This window comes from Petaurus breviceps, unplaced genomic scaffold (assembly GCF_028583685.1).
Source record: "Petaurus breviceps papuanus isolate PSGF00001 unplaced genomic scaffold, PetGlider_PUasm1.0 174, whole genome shotgun sequence".
Classification (NCBI taxonomy): domain Eukaryota; kingdom Metazoa; phylum Chordata; class Mammalia; order Diprotodontia; family Petauridae; genus Petaurus; species Petaurus breviceps.
Genome location: NW_027185761.1, coordinates 8,415,413 through 8,427,504, shown reverse-complemented (window position 1 = coordinate 8,427,504; position 12,092 = coordinate 8,415,413).

The following is a 12,092-nucleotide window of genomic DNA, read 5'->3' as shown; positions in this document are numbered from 1 at the left end:
AAATACACTTGGCTTGAGTTTCCAGAGTAGAGAATGGACATTTGGCTATTCTCCATTTAATTTGGTCAGTGTAGACATTGAAATCAAACAATTCAGACTACAGATCCACCCTGGCATCTGAACTAATACAGTTGTCTGCATTTACCACATTAGCTACCACTTCACTCTAATGCTATATTTAGAGTTTGTCATGAGATTATTTTAGTAAAAGGTCTCCTTAGGACATGAAACTATACTCTCCTGGATAATTTTGCCTTACAATCCAGTCTATATAAACAGACATTTACTAAGCCCATTACACCATGCTGAGAGACACCACTGAGCATTTCTTCTCTCCCCACAATCTTCTGTGCTTTTGCCCCTATTATTCTTTAGTCAAAATACAATTTCACATAATTACCCTATACTTTATTCATTTTAAGTTCTGAAGTCATTTAATTTTAGAGGAGAATTGTACATATATATATATATATGCACACAATATGTATACACACATATATGTGGATGTATGGATGTAATGAACAAAGAATTATTGTAGGACATGCTAAATGATTTGAGACTTCAATGAAGCTAGAAATTGTAAAAGCAAGAAATAAGGGATGAGAAACAACCTAGGCAAAGCATGAGAGCAGGAAATTTATGAGTTAAAGAAGAAAATAAGTCTACTCATCTGACTGGACCTTGCATTACATGAATGGGAATAATATGAAATAAGCCTAAAATGGTAGATTGAAATCATTATATGGACTTTACATGCCAAACTGAAGCATTTGCATTTGGCCCAAGAAGCAAGAGAGAGCCAGAGAGCCACTGAAGTTTTTCTGTAGTGATGGTTGAACTTATGCTTTACAAAGATTTGTGTGTGTGTGTGTGTGTGTGTGTGTATGTGTGTGTGTGGAGGATAGGTTACAGAAGAACGAGACAAGTAAAGTGAATGACTTTGTCTCATACTGTTTGCTCTTCAGTATGAAATTTATACAGAGGTACCGAAATTGAATCTAGATTTTGGGGACAATGGAGAGATAAGATGGGCTTAGTCATATTTTTAGGAGGTCAGCCAAATGGGCTGACCCACTAAGTCTAGTCAGTCTCTTCACTATGCTTGACCTTCATGAGTAATAAGCTTTTATCCTAGTGATATTTCTTTTGCATCAATACAAATCTATCGTGGGGGGATTCCAAGATGCTCAATGGCTCTTTTTCAATGGTTTGGTGATGGGAAAAGTTCTAGTGTTATGAAACGGTGATTTTTAACCTGGGTTCCATGGACTCCCCAACAAGTCTGTAGATTCCAGAGGGTCTATAAACTTTTATGAAAAAATACATTTAGATTGATTTGAAATACGTTTAGATTGAAACATTTAGATTTGATTTGTGTGTATGTATGTATGTATGTGTGTGTGTACATACATACAGAATAACCGTTGGTTCCTTTGTAAGTCTATTTATTATTAATTTTAAAAATTATTCTAAGAATAGGGTCATAGGCTTCCTCAGACTAATTTGTTGTTAAGAACACATGAAATAATACTTTAAAAGAAAAGACAAATTACAAATCAGAGCTTGATTGATTAGATTTTTGATTATCCAGATTTAAGAAAATGATGGAGAAAACACTAATGAAGCAGAGTAAGCTTTAAAGCATGTCTTATGTACTTTTTGTATGTGGTGGTGGGGTGGGAGGTAGAGAACAAGAGGAAAGGCATATATTAAAAATTTACCATCATACCCCTACCTTGACCCCTCGTGACTTAATGAAATCAGAAACTATTTCAGGTTCTATAGAGAAATATACAACCAAGGAAGTATATTTTAAGCTCTTTCTCTGTTAAAGGGATTTTGTTAGGTACTAGCAATGATATAAAAATAATATATACATATATGTATACGCACAGCACATGCACACATATATACATATATGTGTATATGTTTATAGTAAAATAAATACTAGATAATATAGGGCAAGAGAACTAGCAGTTGAGGAGATCAGAAAAGACTTCATGAGGAGTCACTGTTTGAATTGAGTCTTGGGATAACCACTGAAGAGACATTGACACGGGAGATAGGGTACTAGGTGTGAAGAACAGTAAGAAAGCCAAGCAGATATACACTAGGAAAATTCATTCTTCCTGGGACAAAAGAGAGCTCTACAAAAGCATAACAGTTCTAGTTTCCTAATGAAAAGTAGCTAGGCTTTTTCCAAAAAATGCAGTTACACTAGTATATATCTAGCATTGGGACCCAGAGCTATTACCCTGAATTAAACCTTCCCACTGATAGTGAGAGAATGCCTGGGGTGGAAATAGCAAGGCCAGAATCGAACTTCTTCCTAAAATAGCATGACAAGTAGCAAAAAAGTATCATTGTTATAAGGGGTAATCAGCAACTGTGGTCAGTTGGGCAGAGCTTCCTTTTCGATTTTTGTCCTTTTCCTTTTAGTCTTTCTACGTTTCCCTTTCAGCACAGCACCAGCTCTAGGGAAAAAAAAAAAAAAAAAGCATTCTCAACATAGGGTCCATGAAAAATATGTGCACATACACAAACAAACACGATATTTCAAAATAATTGATCTCCTTTGCTGTTCTATTTTTTTTTTTACTTTATTTGTTTAAAAATTTCATCTAAAAAGGGGTCTCTAGATTTCACCAATATGCCAAAGTTGTCTATAACACAGAAAACATAAAGAAACTCTATTCAAGATAATGAAAGAAACTTAAAGATCTCTCAGGATGACAAATTTAGAGCAGGAAGGCATGTTAAAGGACATTTAATCTAACTCCTTCATTTCCAAGTGAAACAAACAGAAAGCCAAAGAGGCAAAGTCATTTTACAAGGTCACCTACATAGTAAGCTCAGAAGTTGGATTCTGAGCACAGTCCTCTGCCTCCATCCACATGCAGCATGTGTTCCAATATACCATGTCTCCTCCTTGGAATTTAATTCTTGCAATTTGAACAACCTCACCATTCTAGGTAGTAATAACTATCAGAAAGAAATAATAATAATAATAACCATTTTAAGTATACATGGCACTTTTCAGTGTCAATGGTAGGGGTAAAAATAAGAAATGGAAGAATTATAGAGTTGGGTTTAGTGTGCATGAAAATAAACCATTTCCCCTGCTTAGTCATAAACAATCATTCTGTCATAACATCACCAGAAGAGAGGAAGGTCAAATCTAGATGAATCATAGTTCTAAGAGCCATGTAACTAAACATTATATTTTTGTGCTGAAATGAAAAATAACTTGTGTACGATTCAGTGGCATGTTTTTAATACTTCAGAGGGCAAAGGGGCTGAAGTTTTGAAAATTGTTTTAGAATGATTCTTAGGACACCAGTGCCCTCACTGACATAGCCATATGACTAGAATCAGGAAAGTTTCAGCATGTTTGGAGATGTCCATAAATGAAAACTGTTAAATCTATCATTAACCAAGATGAAGTTTAGCTAAAGGAAACAGACTATAATATGAAATAATTCATTTTGGGACATAAATAGTCCTAGTTCAGCAATTGGATTATATAAAGTTCTGCCTTTGAGTCCTCTTAACAATGTAATGCTTCTCTGGATTGCTGAGGGCTTGGAAATAGTCTTTTCCTATAATTACCTTGGTTCATACACGCTTTTCAGGCTCTGTGCCAATTTCCCACCAAGATGGTGGGAGTACAGGGAATCAGATCAACAGAGGTTCATCATCTAAATTCTATTTTTTGTACACTTAAAAATTTAATACAACCTAAGTAGATACTTCAGAGAAAGGCAGTAATTTCCACCAAACTTTATTTAGCCACTTAAGCATTTATGTGCCAAACAGTGTGCTGAGCAATGCCTATAAAAAAAGAAAGGCAAAAAAGCCTCCCCCCCAATAAAAAACAAACAAAAAATAAACCATCTGCCCTCAAGGTGCATGCATTCTAATGAGGGGGATGAGGTATAAATAACTAAGTATTACAGATATGTACAAAGGAGAGAGAATATAAGCTGAGAGAGGAAGTCAGCAGCTGAGGGAGAGGGGACCAGGAAAGTGGTATTTGAGCTGAGTCTCAAAGGAAACAAGGCAGAGAAATGAGGTGAAGGCAAAATATTCTAAGCATAAAGGACAGCATTAGAAAAGCCCAGAAATGGGAGATGGAATGTCCCATTTGAAGACTAGCAAATATTCCTTTATGGCTGGATGCAGAGGTGGGTAAAGTATAACAAGGCTGGAAATATAGCAAGGAGTGAGATTATGAAGAGTATTAAATGCTAAAGAAAAGGATTTTATGTATAATCCTGGAGTCACTAGAGATCCCCCGGGTATCATTGAAGGGTAGGTGTAAGAGTAGAGGTAAATATTATCAGATTTATGCTTTAGAAAAATAATTTTGACAGTTAATTAAAGGATGGATTGGGATGGGGAGAAAGTAAGGTTATTGCAATAGTCTAAGTAAAATGAAATGTGTTTATACTAGAATGAGGTCTGTGTGTAGAAAGACACATAGAGCAAGAAGAGAGGAATGTGCTCTATGACTGATGAAATCAACTTCTGTTCCACTGACATTTTTCTGCCCTTCACCTAGGCTCCAGTGAGGGGTTCCATCTTTTTTCTTTTTCTCTTATACTCTTTTTTCCTATCCTCCCTCTGCGTTTATTTTGTTTTGTTTATGGAAAATCCTTCCTTGAATTTACCCCCTCCTCTTATTCTTCCACTCCCCACTTCTCCCTTTTTTGTTATATATCAAAGTGATAGAAAAGCCCTATGACAGAACTTTGCAGAACACCTATGACTAGTAATAATGACATAGATGAAGAATTAGTAAATACTTAAAAGGGATGGCCAGACATGTAGGAGGAGAATTAGGAGAGCACAATGTCATGAAGATCCAGAAAGGAGATAATATCGAGGAGAAGAGAGTGGTTGACAACATTAAATACAATTTCAATAAGGATAAAGATGAAAATTGAGAAAAGACTATTAAACCTATCAACAAAGAGATCAATGGATAATTTTAGATGCAGCAGTTATCAGTTAAATAGTACAATTAGAAGCCAGATTTCAAAGGGAGGAAAGTAGAATCATAGAGTATAGAATACTTTTTCAAGGACTTTAAGGTTGAAAATTAGAAGAATAATAGGATAATAGCTAGGGGGATGGTAGGATCAAAGGATTTTCTTGGTTTTTAAGGATGGAGAGACAGGAAGTAGGACCTCCCCGCTGCTGTGGCTTCCACCTTCCCCAATCCATGTAAAAAGGGGACTCTAAACAAACTTTGGAGCTGCAGAATCCACAAATTGAAAAAGAGAAGCTAACCTCACACTTAGGACAGCCCAGAAGGCCAGCAGGAATCGGCCAACTCAGAACTCTGGGAGCCCAGCCCAGTCCCCCTGTAACAGAGATTGAAAGAATCCACAGATCACCTCCTAAAAAAGATCCCAAAAAGAAAACTGTTAGGAATATTATAGCCAGGTTCTGAAATTCCCAGATTAAGGAGAGAATATTAAAAGTGGCTAGGAAGAAACAATTTGAATATTGTGGAAACACAATCAGGATAACCCAGGATCTGGCAGCTTCTACAATGAGGGATCAAAGAGCTGGGAATATGATATTCTGGAGGTCAAAGGAGCTGGGATTAAAACCAAGAGTCACCTACCCAGCAAAACTGAGTATCATGTTTCAGTGGAAAATATGGTAATTCAGTGGAATAGATGACTTTCAAACATTCTTGCTGAAAAAAACAGAGTTAAATAGAAAATTTGACATTCAGATACAAGAAGCAAGAGAAGCATGCGAAGGTAAACAGGGAAAAGAAATCATAAGGAACTTATCAAAGTTGAACTATTAACATACCTACATGGAAAAACAATAATTGTAACTTATGAAACTTTTCTCAGTAGTTCAAGGGAATAGAAATATATGTGTGTGTGTGTGTCTATATATGAGAGTATATGGGCATATGAATACATATGTGAATGTTTGTATATATGTTTACAGGTATATGTAGATAGAGGCACAGGACCAATTTAACAGGAAGGGATGATACTAAAAAGGTGAAATTAAGAGGTGAGAGAGGAATATAATGAGAGGAGATGGGGAGATACAGAATGAGGTAAACTATCTCATACAGAAGAGGGAAGGAAAAATGGTGACAATGGAGGGGAAGAATAGGAAGGCAAAAGGGAATCGGTCAACCTTATTCCCATTGAATTTGGCTCAGGGAGGGAAAGACATACACACTAAATAGGGTATCTCACCCTACAGGAGAGTAAGGGGGGAATTGAATGAGAGGGGGGATGATGGAAGGGAGGGCAGGCTTGGGGGGGGAATTTGGAACTACTCACTTTTGCAAAGTAGAGAATAGAACAAGTGCGAGGTGGGATAGGAGGGAGGGAAATTCAGTCAGTCTTTTACGATATATCTACTATATTATTGTTTTGCATTAGCCACACATGTACAACTTATAGTGAACTGCTTATCTTCCCAGTAAGATTGGGTGACAAGAGAGGAAGGGAATGAATCTGGAATTAAAAGTTTAAAAACAAATATATACACACACACACACATATATATATATATATATATATATATATATATAATATGTGTGTGTCTTTCCACACACACACTATTATTAATACTATTTTACATGCTATTGGGAAATAAGGTATACAGGCACTGGGGCATAGAGATCCACTGGAAAAGTCGAAAGGGGTAAGGGAGAAAATATGGAAGAGAGCAGATTGGATGAGGGGATATCCTGTGGGACTGCTATTTTGGGGCGTGGGTAGGGGAAAAACGGGGAGAAACTTTGTAACTCAAAATCTGGCAGAAATGATGTAAATTAGAAGTTAATAAAGCCTTTGAAAAAGAAAAAAAGAAAGAGAAAAAAATGTATGGAGAGACAGCCATTTTTGTAGCCAGTAGGGAAGGAGCTGATAGATATATAATTATTGAAAATGTAAGAGAATTAATGGGAAAGAGTCCCTGGGGAATTCAGGAGGTAATGGGATCAAGGAAATATGTAGGAGAGTTAACCTTGGCAGTGAAAGAGGACATCTCTCCATCTAAGTCAAAAAGTGTCTGGGTCATTGAAAGAATACATTGTCTCTTTTCAATGAGATCTCACTTCTTAGAAATAATTTTCTTTCTGTTTTCCAGAGAACAGAGAATAGTTTTGTATTCAGAAAGAGACAGTTGCCTGAGTAGCAGGAAATTTGAAGAGTCAAAGAAGACAAAATGGTAAAAGAAGTCAGAAGCAGTTTGTTGTAGCAGAGAGCATACAATACAGAAAGGTGCCCCACAATCATATGTGAGAAATAAAGAACTATAGATGTAGAAAAAGCAAATAAAGAAATGTAAGTATAGATATCAATTCATAGATGACAGATGTAGATAGATTGTGTAGATATGTATGTATATCTGTGTGTATGGATGAATTCCGGCACTAATTGCATAAAAAGATAAACTGATATATAAACAGAATAAATGTTTTATAACAGAGAGGATTTTTTAGTCTTAAAACTAAGAGGGACCTCAGGATTTATCTAATTCAATTGCCAAATTTTACAAATGAAGATCTTGAAACAGATAAGGGAAGAGACTTTCTTGTGTAAGGTCACAAACTAATTATATTTATGTTGGTGTTGAAAAGGTCAGAACATGTGTGTGTGTGTGTGTGTGTGTGTGTGTGTGTGCTATCAGCTTCTATCATTACTAGTTGGTGGAGAGGAAAGGATTAGAAATGGAAAGAATTCTCTGTGTGTGCATGTGAGAGAGTGTGAGTGCCTGTGTATATGTGCATATATGCGTGTGTGTATGTGTGTGTATATGCATGAGAGAGAGAAAGAGGGGACAGATAATGTGACAATGTACAGAATAGTTTGTTTTAGAAAAATGGGAATTAATAAATGGATTAAAAAAAACATGAATCGAATGAAGGTGGAGACACTAAGGCACAGAAAGTAGTTTTTAGCAAAGTTTTCCAAGGGAAAGCAGACAGAAGAAAATAAAGAATTCAGAAATTCAAATGATGGGGGAGTAGAAATTGGGTGGCTATAGGGCAAGGGGATGATATCCCCAGGATAGGGAAAGCCTGGGAAAACATAGATACTGTGTTCCTATTTCTAGCTATTTCAAAGAGAGATTGTATTCACTTGCATCACGACAGCTATCACACATTCTGTATGGCCCTCTAATCTATTTTCACATAATTTAAAAATATTTTAAAGTACTTACTGAAGGGAGTATAGATATAGAAATATAATTTGATTTCTGCTTGACACTTAAGACCTCATATTCTAGCTGGGAAGACAAGATAAATACACAAAAATGCCTGATCTCTTCTTGTGGAGGTAGGCCAGGTGGTATAATTTGATCAAGTCAGAGGTGACCAAGTCAGGATAACATAGGTTGGGTTAGACAGTCAGGCAGGAATAGAATGGGAAACGATTGTAGTCAAGGTTACACCATTGTCTCATGAAAAATTTCTGAATCCTAGAGCTAGTGATTAGCACAGAGAATATCACTAGACTAAGATAGAAGGTAGGAAAGGATGGGTTAAGAGACACTTAATGTCAAGATCCAAATGGGAGTAAGACCCCCTAAATCCTATGTCACTTAGGGTCTACATAATTCATCTTTCAGGGCCAAAGGCATATGGGTTGTGGCCCCTCAAACCTTAAAAACTACAGGTATTATAGGAAGGTGTGCCAAGAGCCAAGTCAATGCCATAGTCAACAACAGTTACAAGAATGATCATTCAAGTGATCATCAAGGGGGTATTTTTGGAGTATAAGGAAGTTGATTTCATCATGGTATTGGTATTCAGGGGGGGACCTTAGAGATAATCCTGTCCAATCATCTTAATTGTACAGATTAGACAAGTGAAAGTGAAGTGATTTCATAATGTTACACAGAGATTAAGTAGCAGAGACCAGATTCAAACACGTTTCCTGTACCCCCCACTGCAAAAAAAAAAAAAAAAATTCAGTGCTTTTTCTAATATGCCTTTATGCCAAGAACATGAAAGCAGAGAAGGAAAAGAAAGCTATTCTCTACTGTTCATAAATGTACAGAGGTAGAAATACTCATGTTATTTGGAGAGAGTAATGAAATAAGTACCTTGACTGAAGGAGGGATTGCATTAATACACAATGTGAGATAAAGAAGGTAGAAGGGACCAACATATGAAAGACCTTGAATTGACTAAAGAGTCTTGATTTTTTTTTTCCTGAGGGTTTTTGAGAAGGTAGCTAGTGTCTGTAAAGTAGATTTTGTGTTATTATCATTAACCTTAGTTCATTTTAGTTCACCAAGGTCTTTCTCTTACAGTAACCCAAGCAGTAAGTTGTTAAAGTATGATTTTCCAAATTTTACAGTAATGGAAATGTTAAATCATTTAATGTGACTTGTTCAATATTACAATACTAGTAAGTAGGAGATCCAAGATTTAATTCAAATCTAGATCTTGTAACTCCAAGTGTCTTTGCATTATGCTTCCTACCAATTAACCTCAGAACAACATGATTATTGGTTTGGAGTTTGGAGAGACATGGGCAAGTGATTAAAAAGCATTGCAATATTCTAGGTAGAAAAAAATGACAAAGGATAGGAGCGAATAGAAGTAATACCTGGAAAAATGAATTGCATTTGTAGTCAGAGGACCTGGGTTTGAAATGTAATTTTGAACACATCTTTGAGCTTCGATTTCTTCATCCATAAACTGAAGAGGTTGTTCAGTATTATCTCTCAGATATCTCCTGGCTTTAATTCTATGATCCAAAGGTGATGGTATTAGGAATGGGATGGAGAGAGCAGATTGAAAATATATTAGAATAGAAAAAAAAGTATCATAGAATGTGGTGAATGATTGTATATAGGTGGGGGTGAAGGATGCTGGGAAGGATATAAATGTGTACGATTTATAAAATTAGGATGTTATTGAGAAAAGTGGAGCTTGAGGCTCAGGAGGAGGTTGAAGACTTCAGTTTACTGGCTTTGTTAAAAAAATGACAGTGAGTCATTCAGGTGGATATGTCAGACTGCAGTCTGGGAGAGAGCCTAGGTTCTGATACAACGTAGTAGTTACTTGTAAAGGGATAGACTGCATGGATACTGAGATCCTGTTTAAAAACAAATTCTGTCATCTATAATGCTTTTGGAAATGTAATGAGGATAGCTCCCTATGGGAGAAAGTTGATCTAGTTTGTACTGAGCAAGAAAACCTTCCTCTAGGAAAATACAAACAAAAACACAAAACAACAACAACAAAATCCTTGAGGTTAAGAATAGTCAGTGTTAGAAATGAAACTGGAAATTGTAAATTGAAATAACTATTCAAAAATTCAAGTGCCAGGCTTTCGCTCTCAAGTGAAGTTATTTAAAGACACTAGGTGGTGCTGATTGTCCTATGTCTACTCTCAAACTAGGCCTGAAGTGGAGAATCCGTGCCATGGATTCTATAGCTGCTAGTATTTCAGTGTTGTGTGATTATTCAGATATCCTTCATCTTTGCCCCTCCTTATGATGCAATGTTACACATTGTCTTTGTTGCTATTCTTGTTCAGCCATCAGTCATACCTGATTCTTTATGATCCCATTTGGGATTTTCTTGGCAGACACACTGGAGCTGTCATTTCCTTCTTCCCTTTATTATACACATAAGAAAACTGAAGGTAAATAGGGTTGATGACGTGATTAGAGTCACACAGCTAGTAAGTGTCTCAGGTCAGATTTGAGCTCATGAAAAAATTTTCTGACTCAGACTCCATCTACTGTGCTATTAAATTGCCCAACACATTGTCTAGGGATACGTAAATTTCCAGATCTACTCAAGTACAATGTAACTATGAGATTTCCCAATTACTGACTAATCCTTTCTCTTTTTTTTAAAAGCAATTGGGGTTAAGTAACTTGCTCAAGGTTACACAGCCATTTATTTCTGGGTGTGGTGCTGAGTATCTGAGCCCAGATTTGATCTCCAGATCATCTGGAGATGGGTGCTCTTACTCGCTGAGCCACCTGGCCGCCCCTCCTTTCTCTTTTTTTTTAAATTGATGCAGACCCACTGAATGCTTATGCCCTCCAAAGTTTATAAATAAAAGCTCTAGAAATATAAAGATCAAGAAGAAGAAATCAAAAGGAAAGGGGGTGGAGATAGAAAATTCAGAGAATTATGTATATATAAGAAAACTGTAGTACAAATGGAATGTAATCTGGGGAAGGGACTGAGGGAATAATGTTGGAAAAGTCTCCCGCAGAAAATGGGTGACTAGACTTCTAATTTTCCACAAAAGTACAAAGCAACAGCAGAACTAGATGAAATCCATGACTACTGGCACAGTTGTTTCTCAGGCCTGTGTGAATTACAAGCAAAGAACTTTACCAACTTCCTTTCAGAAACAACAGAAAGCATCACATACCTATTACCAGAAGATGAAAATCCCCTTGTCCACTCCAAATATAAGTCAATTATGTTTCTATACATATGATACAGGGCAATGACTAGATGGAAGAGGCCAGGGATCAGGGTTTTGGAAAGTGACACTGAATTATAATAGAAGTGTTAGTTCCATGACTTAAAGCATGTAACAGACATTCCAGAGCTGGTCAGCTACTCATGTGAGAAAGAGAAGGGTTTTTCATTGGTTATGATGCTGGAAAGAGAATGAATTCAAAAGATACTCGTCAGATAAAGGGAACTGGGTCTCATTCCTGCCTGACAACTTCAAATGAGGAGACTAAGACTCAATCTTTTGAAAGAAAAGAGGCTTCAGTTCTTTATCTCTGCTTTGGGGCCATCATATGAGGGTGAAAGCAAACATGACACTGCCATTACTTGTTTCTATTGCTGTTATTGTTGTTGTTGTCTTCTTATTCTTCCTCCTCCCTCCTCCATTCCATTCCATTCCTTCCCCTCTCCCTCCCTTCCTTTTTCCTCTCCTTCCTTTATTCTTTCCTCCCTTGCTCTCTCACTCCCTCTCTTTGTTCTTTCCTTCCTCCCTTCCCTCCCTTCTCTCTTTTTCTTTCCTTTCCTTCCTTCCTTCCTTCCTTCCTTCCTTCCTTCCTTCCTTCCTTCCTTCCTTCCTTCCTTCCTTCCTTCCTTCCTTCCTTCCTTC